Source organism: Oryctolagus cuniculus, chromosome 16 (assembly GCF_051225735.1).
Source record: "Oryctolagus cuniculus isolate XC-2025 breed Fujian yellow rabbit chromosome 16, ASM5122573v1, whole genome shotgun sequence".
Lineage (NCBI taxonomy): Eukaryota > Metazoa > Chordata > Mammalia > Lagomorpha > Leporidae > Oryctolagus > Oryctolagus cuniculus.
This window is the reverse complement of record NC_142882.1, coordinates 40,588,503-40,599,740: the sequence shown is the minus strand read 5'-3', so window position 1 is coordinate 40,599,740 and position 11,238 is coordinate 40,588,503. Positions and strand designations below refer to the sequence as shown.

Below are 11,238 nucleotides of genomic sequence, written 5' to 3'. Positions count from 1 at the left end.
TGCTAGATCTATAGAGATCAATGGCACAAACTATAAGATCCAAAAGAAAGTGTGGGAGATCCATGGCAAATATTTTTATCCTAGCCTTTATTAGAAATAACATATAGAGAAAGGGACAGAGAAATGAGTTTGAATCCAAAAAGTCCAATGTCTACACTTGAGAACACAGTCAATGGAAGAGAGAGATGACAATCAGCCTCTTATCCTCCCTCCAAACCTGGAAGCTTCCTGAAGGTTACTCTCTCATGGCAGCCATGAAGATGAGAAAAATGACAATGTTAGAAGTTGTGTAAGAATGGAAATGAGGGGTGTTTAATCGAAAAAAAAAAATCTCTTTAGCGGGGGCCAGTGCTGTGGTGTAGTGGGTAAATCCCTGCCTGCAGTACCAGCATCCCATATGGGCACCGGTTTGAGTCCTGGCCACTGCACTTCTGATCCAGCTCCCTGCTAGTGTGTCTGGGAAAGCAGAAGATGGCCCACCGGGAAGTATTAGCAAGAAGCTGATTCAGAAGAATGGAGTGGCCAGGACTTGAACCCAGACTTGATACGGATGCAACCATCCCAAGCAGCAACAACTCACTGCGCCACAGGCAGGCCCCTTGTCCATCCCAGTGTGCCTTTGTCTGGAGGCCATCAGCCCATCTACTCTCCAGTGATCCACCACTCTGTCATTAACAGAGCAACCAGAACATTTGTGGGAAATGCGCCACACCACATCCCTTCTCTGCACCAAACTCACCTCCATTTCCCTTTCTTATCCAGAGCGAGCCCAGGTTCCTTCTGAAAGCTGTGGGTGCTCTGAGATCTTCCCCACACCCCTACGATTTCAGGGACTCTCCATTGCCCAACCACTGCCACACTAGCCTCCTTGCTTCTCCTTGGGCCTTATTTTCCTGCCGCTCCTATGCCGTCCCTGTATTTCAGTGTGGCTCATGTCCGCAGCCCCTCAGCCTTTGCTCACTTCCTTGGTGAGAGCCGCCCTGGCCACTCTGTTGGAAACAGCAGTCCTTCTGCCTTCCACACACTCAGTCCCCACCTTCCTTCCTTCCTGTCCTATTTCCCTCAGCACACATGATTGGGGTCATATATTTTGTTTCCCACAACTCGAATGTCAGCTATGGAAGGGCAGCATCCATTCTGTTTGGTCACTGGTGTATCCTTAGCACCTACAAGAATGCCTGGAAAATAGTAAATGCCCAGCAAATACTTGCAGTGTAAGCAAATGCATGGGAAGCACACATCCCCAGTAACTGCTCCTGCCTTTGCAGGTGCATCCCGGCAGCACAGATACCAGGTCAAAGGAAACTGTTTCTCTCCATCCCCATCTCAGTCAGGATGTTGGTGCCAATGATTCTACCTGCCATCCAGCCAAACTGTAACTTTCTTTTTATTTATTTAATTATTTATTTAAAAAGCACTTGCTATGTGGTAACACTAGAGTAGACATTCTTCAAGTAGTTTGCATAGCCACGGGGAAAACCATCTTTATTGTATATCTCTACATTCAAATAATGTGAGACTCAATGAATCTATTCGTCTGTTCATTCAGCGAAGTACTTGGTAGCTCTGAGGCAAAGTACCTTGGGATGGAGAGAATGGGCACATTCTAGGGTGAAAGGGAAGAAGGAGTTACACAGATCTTTCATGGACGCTAGAAGTTGGACAGCTTTGTGGCACCAGAGTGAGGTTGCTAACATTTTCTTTCCATACTAGTCTTTCAACAGTTTGGGCTGAGTATTTCTTTGGAAACAGATGTGTCTCTCGAGTTTCAGGGTGCCTGACTAAGACATCAAAGAGTGTGATCTGGCCACTGGACCTGTTCAAATCTCAAGGGAGAAGGTAAAAGAAACTCCAACCTCCTTACAGGTTGTTCAACTCAGGAAACTGTAACCATCAAAGCTCCACTAAAAACATGTCTCTTGGAAATTTAACATCCCCACAGAGCCTTACTGAATGAAGGCAATGTGTTAGTTTTCTGCAGGCATAACTGGATACAGACAATTAAGACAAGGTCTCTCCTTGAGCAGTTCTTGCACTGTGAAATTCAGGAAGTTCATATCCAAGCATTTCCTAGCAGTGGCTCCAGTGATTATTACTTGCATTAATTATCTGGGTCTTGTGCAGTTTTATGTATGTACGTATGTGTGTGTCTTCATTAATCAGTGCATCGTTTCATTCCTTTAATCAACATTTATGGAGTCCTACCACAGTCCTGGCACTGTTCTGCTCATAGAGAATACAGCAGTGAACCACACGCAGCCAGTCATCCATTAAGAAAGCAAGGATCTGATGTAGGCATTGGGACTGAAGGAAAGAAAGGATGCCATGCAGCCATGGAGATGCACGTATGCTGGGTGAAATCAGAGCCTGTCTGGCTTGGGATCCCCCTACCCACTAGGAGATCACATTCATGGAAGAATTTTGAGATGAATAGCTACTCCATAGGATTCCTGCAAGAGTTACATGTAGAGAATTCACAGAATGTACTTGTGATATGGACAGACATTTGTGGAACAGCAGGTTAAGCCACTGTTTGGGACACCCACAACCCATATCAGAGTGCTGGTTCAAGTGCTGGCTACTCCACTTCTGTTGCAGCTCCCTGCTAATGTGCTCAAGTGCTCGAGTCTCTGCCACCCACCCAGATGGAGTTACTGGCTCCTAGCTTCGCCTTGGCCCAGACCCAACTGGGGGCATTGGGGGAATAAACTAACAAACTCTGTCACTCTACCTTTCAAATAAATAAATAAGTCTTAAGGAAAATAAAATGTTTGCATCTGTAGAAATACTAACAGCTCAATTAAATACAAGTATATCTAAGTTAAATTTTACTCTTCAATAAGGAACAACACACCAGTTAACACAGATTGCTCTTTCTCCTTCCCTGAATATAAACTTTTTTTTTTAAAGGCAGAGTGGACAGTAAGAGAGAGAGAGAGACAGAGAGAAAGGTCTTCCTTTTGCCGTTGGTTCACCCTCCAATGGCCGCCACAGCTGGTGTACCGCGCTGATCCGAAGCCAGGAGCCAGGTGCTTCTCCTGGTCTCCCATGGGGTGCAGGGCCCAAGGACTTGGGCCATCCTCCACTGCACTCCCTGGCCACAGCAGAGAGCTGGCCTGGAAGAGGGGCAACCGGGACAGAATCCATTGCCCTGATCGGGACTAGAACCCGGTGTGCTGGCGCCACTAAGTGGAGGATTAGCCTATTGAGCCGCGGCGCCGGCCTAAACTTACTTCTACTTGAATGCTATTCCAATGCCTAAAATCAGTGAATCCAGGATAGACCACATTGACACAGTCTCTGCCATATAATAGAGTGTATTTTGTGTCTGTAGGCCCATGGCATAAATAGTTTTCTAAGTGATCTCTCTGCCTTAGAGCTTCCCTCCCATTTGTGAAGCACATGATCTCATATTAACACTACAGTCATTATTATTTTTGTTGTATGAGTGAATTAATAGATAAAGAAAATTGGGTGATATAATACATGAGAGAAGCAGACTAGCTACATGGCAACACTAAGGTAGACACACTTTAAGTAGTTTGCTTATCTGGCATGGCCATTGGGCCCTTAGTTATTAAATGATGTGCTTTTCTCTAATCTGATTTTTCAAAGAGTAACTCTTCCAAGAAACTCCTCTCTGGCCAACCAGCCAGCTGTTTACCCTCAGGGGGAGTGGTGGCTGCTGTGGCTAAAACTTTACACACGAGTGGTGACAGGCAGACCTCCCCTGGGATCTTCAGGGCAGATTTTCCTCACCTGTGCCTTTAAGTACATTTTCCATTTTTTTTTTCTTTTCTTTTCTTTTTCTCTTTTTAAATAATGGATATTTGTCTTATTTTTTAATATTTATTTTTCTTTTTTGCAGAACATATTTTAAGGGTTTATTAATACATTGATTCTCAGAGCCACAGCAAATACATAATAGTCACTATTATATTTGACTATAATAGTCAAATATAATAGTCACAATTCTCATCAATTCTCATGTTAATGTGAGATTAATACAAAGAACAGACTCAATATAATTCATAGATACAATTCTAATAAAATAACACTTCCCTCCATCTTTCCCTCTCTCCCTCCCACCTTCTCCTTTTCTTCTTTCTTTCTTTTTAAATTTTCTTAAAGATTTGTTTATTTATTTGAAAGTCAAGTTCATTCCCCAGATGGCTGCAATGGCCAGAGTTGAACCAGACCGAAACCAGGTGTCAAAAGCTTCCCTCAGACGTTATGGGGGGGAAGTCATTGTAATCAATATTCTGTATTTGGAAATTTATATTCATTAAATAAAAGTTAAAAAAAAAAAAGCTTCCCCCAGGTTTCCCATGTGGGGCAGGGTCACATATATTTGGGCCCTCTCCCATTGCTTTTCCCAGGCCATTAGCAGGAAGCTGTATCAGAAGTGGAGCATCCAGGACTCACCCCAGTGCCCCTGTGTGATGCCAGCATCACAGGAGGCTTTACTTGCTAAGCCGCAGTGCTGGCCACTCTTTTTAATTTTAAGATAGCATATTTTTAATTTACATTATTACAGTCAAAGACTTAAAGATCCACTAAATAGTTCAATGAGTCAAAACTGAAAAGATCCTAATACAATGGGAATATAGGTAAGGGCTACAAACAATAATCAAATAAAAAGATGACCATTTCACTCATTTACAATACATTTTAAAATAATCACAGAGCATCAGAACTATAGGAGTGTATCATCCTCAACCATTGGTTTGACAAAGTTTGACAAAACTACATTTGGAGCATATGGAGAGACAGAAGTATTTCTTTTTTTGTTTGTTTGCTTTCTTTTTTTTTTTTTTTATTGTTTTTTAATTCTATCTCCCACATGTAAGAGAGAACATGTGGTATGCATCTTCCTGTGTCCAGCTTGTTTTATTCAACATGATGTGGAAGAGCTCAACATTCTCTACTCAAGGTGGCTGAAATTCCATGCTGGAAGCTGAAGGAGTTTGGGTGCACTTTCAGACGGTGCCTTTGCAAGACGTGCGGGCAGGCAATTACTGCTCTCACCCTCCTTGGTGCTTCTGCTGCAGTGACAGGACTCACCATACCCTTCCCAGCCATAGTCAGGAGTCTCCATCCCTGTGTCTCCCACCAGACACTTCCTGAGATTAGACAGATCCTGTCAATATTTTATTTCTTGTTTTAAGAAAAAAAATCTTTAAAAGTTATTTGTTTGCAGGGAAACAGAGAGAGACATAACCAGTGAGATCTTCCATCTGGGGTTAACTTTTTTATTTAATTAATTAATTTATTTGAAAGGCAGAGTTACAAACAGAGAGGGAGAAGCAGAGAATCATCTATCCACTGACTCACTCCCCAGATGGCTGCAACAGCCAGGGCTGAGCCAGTCTGAAGCCAGGAGCCAAGAGCTTCCACTGAGTCTCCCATGTGAGTACAGGGCCCACGTACTTGGGCCATCTTCCTCTGCTTTCCCAGGTGCAGTAGCAGGGAGCTTGATTGGAAGTAGAGCAGCCAGAACTCAAACCGGTGTCCGAACGGGACACTGACACTGTAGACAGCAGTTTAACCTGCTGTGCCACACCACTGGCCCTTGCCAGTTTGTTTTCTAAATGTCACTAACATCCAGGTCTGGGCCGTGTCGAAGCCAGGACCTGAAAATTCATCCAGACCTCCCACATGAGTGGCAGGGACCCAAATATTTGAACCATCTCCTGCTGCCCCCCAGAATGCTCATCGGCAGGAAGCTGGGCCAGAAGCAGAGGTGGGACTCAAACCCACGTCCTCTGCCCATAGGAGCTGCAGACATCCCAAGTGCTGTCTTAGCTGCTATACCAGATGTCCACCCCTGGTTCATAGCCAATGTGTGACTGTCTGGGCAGTGCTTGGAGAACAGTGACTACAAGAAATGGCTATTGAATGAAAACGTGTGGCTCCAAACTGACTGACGCCACAAGGAGAGAGGAGCCCCTTTCTCAGGTGAAGTGTGGAACAGCACATAGACAGTAGAATAGACTTGGGATTCCTCCACTGTAAAGGTAATTTTGAAATCTAAGAGGCCAGGGAAATCCTTAGAATTCTTATGTTTGCACCAGCTACTTTGTATTTCATTTGTGGAGGAAACAGCCTCTCTTTCCACCCCCTAAACTTCTACCTTAGCTTTATCTTGTTTGTTTTTACCCAGCACTGCAAGAAGCCTTATTTCGGTTCTTTCTAACTTTCTACCCCACCGTTTCCTTCCTTCCCTCAATTCCTTCCCCTTCTTCCCTCCCTCCCTGCCTCACTCTGTTTCCCTCACCTCTCTCTTTCCCCCTGATTCTTTTGTGTTTTTCCTGACTCTTCTCTATTTTTCTGAGAACAGTAATTTTGTTTTAAACATCATTTACCATTCTCATTTCCATCTCAAATTCCTTACCTGGTATTGGCTAGATAGATGACAGATGATCAAGATATGATGTGACAGATGATCAAGGGTATCTGTTGGAAGTATATCTTTTATCTTTGCTAAACTTTCACTTAATTCTATACCTTACCTCCTTTTCTCTTGTCCTATCACTTTGCAATGCTCTTTAACCATTTGGAGCAATCTTTCACTTCTCCTGACACTCATACTTTCTAAGACCATTTTATCTTTTATAGAGACTGCACAATAGTGTTCTGAAAATGAACAAATCCATTCACAATGCAATCACCCTTTTTGTTCTAAGATCACTTAATGTCTCTGATAATATTAAACACCTGTTATTTTTTAACCTCCTGCCTTTGGGTTCTGTCTTTCTGTTGTCTCAGATCTGACACAATGTCCATTTCTTGTCAATCCTTTTCTTATAAAAGCAATGCTGGATATGTGGATGTCATTTTGTGCTTTATAAATTGTTTCTAATGGGCCATCTTCCTTCAGCAAAACTGACCTACCCAGTAGTAATCATGGGTATCCTGTGACTATGGATGCATGGATGTGATCTACTATGTCTTCTCTGTTTTTCAATTTTTCTCTTCTAACAAAAGTGACTCCTGTTCCTGTCTTCACTTTTTACCTTTCCTACAATTTGGCAACATTTACTTCCTTGTAATCATGAGTAGTAAGTGGCCTGAAGAGGGTTTTTCACTGATTTGCGGTCCTGTGGCTGATTTTGTCAATTAGAGTAAGCATTATGCTAAGCACCCATGTGCATTGTTTCAATTTAACCTTACAACAATCCTCTGAAGAAGGCATCATTGCCATCCTCATCTTACAGGTCAGGAAGGAAATGAGAGGCATTACAAGTATGGCTGAAGCCACTAAATTCTGGTAGTCACCATTAACGAACCATCGGGCACCTATAAACCCACCGTGGCTCACTTTGTTCAGAGCAGAGGGTACAAAATGGGTCAGATACTGGTCTATCACATAGATTCTACTCAGGATTCATCTTATTGCATTGAGCCATTTTGTGTTTTTCAGATTTATTTATTTGAAAGACGACAGGAGGGGAAGAGAGAGATCTTCCATCTGGTTGTTCACTCTATAAGGCTGTAAGCAGCCTAGGCTGGGTCAGGAGCCTGGAACTACAGCTGGGTCTCCCACGTGGGTGGCAGGGACTCATCTGGTTTTCTCAAAGGCATTAGAAGGGAAGTGAGGTAGCCAGGACATTCAGATACGGCATGTGGATGTCCCAAGGAGTTGCTTAACCTGCTGTACCACAACACCTACCCCTGGTCTATTTTAAATTCAGAAAATACACAGGATGTCTAGTTACATGAAGTCTACATGTTCAACAACTTCAAGAGACATACAAATTAAAGCAAATCAATGCAAAAAAAAATAGCAAGTATGTATTGAATGTCTGTGCCTCTGCATATCTGGGGTGTTGTCCCTTGCATAGTTAACCATTCTTAACCAGGCAAGTCTCTGTCCAGCAAGGATTCCCAAGCTACTGGAGTAATGAGAGAGAAGGGGAAGACATTTGCAGACTAAGAGGGCCGGGCGTGACTTTTTCGAGTACAGCCCTGGTCTAAGGTGCCACAGAGTCCCGGCTCCTTCCAGGAAGCTTCCCAGAGATGGCTTTGTAGGGAAGCCTCTGTCACCTTCACAGAAGCCGGGCCATGTTTGGCTGCTGGACTTGTTGGCATCCGGCACAAGGAAGGGATGCTTCCCACCCAGCTGTGCTGGAAACATTCTGCTACTGGGGAATACCCCAGATACTAGGGCTCAGCAGAACATTTTCTGCCTTACTTAGTCATCCCAACCAGGCTGCTGACATCTGAAATTAGAAATAAAAGACCCGAAGCACTTCAAAGCAGACAGATTCCACTGATATTCTTATTTCCCTGTGAAAAGCAAAAGTATTTCAGTATGGCAGCTGCTCTAGATTCTGAGGCAGGCCACATGTTTGTGACAGCTGCTGACATAAGCAATTTCCTCAGATTAATCTCCCAGTGTATTTTAAGTCTTTTGCTTGCAAACTGGATTTTAACTTACAGTGTGGTCCGATTTTGTTCTCTCAATGCATGTATAAAACAACATAAAATGACAGCAATAAATCTTTATGTTTTTAAACAATTCTCAGAATAGGCATAAAACACTCAGTAGAAAGAAGTGCTAAGAAGTGACCTCAAAACATCTTCTGGATGTCAGTATAGAGTCATTTGCACTCACAAGAAATACACACGACTCTCCTTCTGAGCATCCAGGCCTGGCATCCATGTCACTGTGAGAGCTTTGAACTCTCCTGCCCTTACGGCCCTTACATGCTGGACTCTGGTCGAGCATGGAGACTACCAAAATATTAAACTCCTAAAAGAGATTTAAGATCTTTTAAAAAGCACAGAAGAGCTTCCTGAAGTACATGCAATGACTAGATTGCTTTAGGAAGATTCCTTCTGCCCCAGAAGCGTATACAATTCGTAAGGAAGGAAATGCTATTGACCACAGGAGAGAACACATAGGCTCCAAGAGAAGCAGACATCTCTGCCAATAAAGTGAAGCTCTGAATCACTCCTTCCAGGAAGAAGACAATAGACATCCATTGTAAGACAGGCATCGTGTCCTGGAAATGATCCATACAAGCTCAGGTAAGTGATGCTAGCTCTTATTGGAATGCAGCAGGTCACGAAGGCACTGGAGTCCCCCCACCCTACTGTGTTCCCATGATCTAGCTCAATCCCTTCTCAGAAAGAAGCCGTAGATCTTGGCTCGTGGCAGCACAGAGGTGTGATTTCTTTTGGTCAGTGCTGGAGATTGTCTCGTTCATCACTGCATTCCTAAGGCAGGGCTTTAGGCTGCCTCCAGGCATTCCATGGTTGATAACCATTTCACCAGAACACTATTCCAAGGCAACTGGTTCGTAACAAACTTCAGTCCCAAATTTCATTCCTGAGAGAGACATGCTCCTCTTTAGCAGAGATCCTTGCTACTTAATGAAACCAAAAATGATATTCCCCAGCATTCTTTTGAAACAGATATGAAGCAATGTAACACATGCAAAAACTTGGCTATAACCGATGTTGTCTACATTTTACATTAGAACTTTTCCAAGTATTTTCTTTTAATCTTAATTCTGACCCACTAGGAAGAAATCATGCTCAGAAATAAGTATCCTAATTAGAATCAATCAAGGGCCATCTGGATGAAGGAGAATAATTAAAGGCTCATGGCACAGTAATCAAATTGAGATAAGAACTGTATTGTCCTTAAGATACTTACAAAACTGTAATGTCAGACATTGTTTCTGACATATAAATGAATTGAGGGAATTTGGTTGATATTTTTAGTCTCATGTGGAGATGAGACACAGTGTTGAAAGCCTTCTTAGAGAACATACAGTTCAACTACCAATGTGTGGTCTGAATCCCTTTTCCAACCCCTACTCCATGTTGTTACCTGGCACATATTTGATTGTATCCACGATAATGCTTTTTATAAAAGTTGCAAATAATAGAATCTCAACTTCAATTAACTAATAAAGGTAATTTGTTGGTTTACATAAAGTTCACAAGCAGGCTAGAGTTCAAGGACTCTTAATTCAATTATAAAAACATGACCGCAATGGCTCTACCTCCTTATCCAGGTCTCTATGATGTCAAATCCTCCTAAAGGTAAACCCCCTGGAGGTTATGGAACAGCCAACAGCTCCCAGCACCACCTTCCACCTTCTGCACCTCTGGGAGGAATGGTGGCCTAATCACCCACTTCATGTTCCAGGCTTGCTAAGACACGCTGCCCTGAATCACATGCTCACTCAGGAGCTGGTCACTGTGGCCCAGGGGTTAAACTTCTGTTTGCCTTGGCTTTGATCAAGTGTTCTACTCTCACAACCAAAAATGAAGTTGGTTTTTCCAGAACTGTTGGTACCTTCAGTGATGCATCAGGACTTTCTGAGGGAAAGTGAGGGAAAGAGAAAACATGGCCACCGTATTGAATGTGTCCAATGATAATGATCTCTCTTCTTCCCAAAATTACCACTTTTGTTCTTGGGTAAATCTGATAGTTAGAAAGCATAACAACTATTCTACACCATATGTAATGTTCTCTGTAATAATTCCACCCACCTTACTTCCATGATCAAAGCATTAAAATAATGACATTATATTAAATTTTCATCATCCCAAAAGACAAGCAGTATATTAAATAAGAATCTGGACAAGTTGCTGTAGTGTTCTCTCTTTTTTTAATCAACAAAATAACATTAAAAAGACAGGGAGTCTGACGGGTGCATGGTGGCTTAGTAAGTAGCAGGCTTTGTGTGGCTCACTTCCATTAAGCTGTTGGAGAAGCTGCAGCTGACAGTTGTACCTTGGAGGCTAACAGCTAAACTAGCATAAGGGATAACAGATATGTCTTCAAAAAGTGTGCACAGCCCACAATATTCCGAGAATGCCACATCTGTGCATGTACACGGTCATCCCCACATTCCAGTGGAGTAAGTCTGATCAACAGAGTTGTTATTTACACATTCTTGTTTTATTTATGACTCAAATGTTACCTCCCCAAAAAAGAGTGTGTTTTCTTCTGTTGCCTTGCTGACCATGGACTTATTCTCTTAACCTAGGCTATACCTTGAAAAACCTGAAATCAAGGGCAACTGAACTCTTCTAATTGCTACTGTTCTTTACCTTTCGGATTTCAGAAAACATGGCCTGCTTGGTTTCTTCAGTTGTGATGGTAGACTGAAGCCACATTTATTTAAATGAGTCCCATATTTAGTCACCTTTCTCAGACACAGGAGAAATGATTCTGAGAAATGAAAGAGGTTAAAATGCTATTCTTTAGCAGGACTT

General features: G+C 42.6%; 1 long non-coding RNA gene across 1 annotated transcript in view; it reads right to left on the bottom strand.

Annotated features, from left to right (window-relative positions):
* Positions 1-4,849: 4,849 nt before the first annotated feature.
* The window catches only part of LOC149121697 (uncharacterized), a 58,369-nt gene continuing 51,980 nt past the window's right edge, over positions 4,850-11,238 (bottom strand). The window contains exon 3 of the long non-coding RNA XR_016223075.1: positions 4,850-5,123. This is a non-coding gene — a long non-coding RNA (uncharacterized LOC149121697). The remainder of the gene's footprint in view (positions 5,124-11,238) is intronic.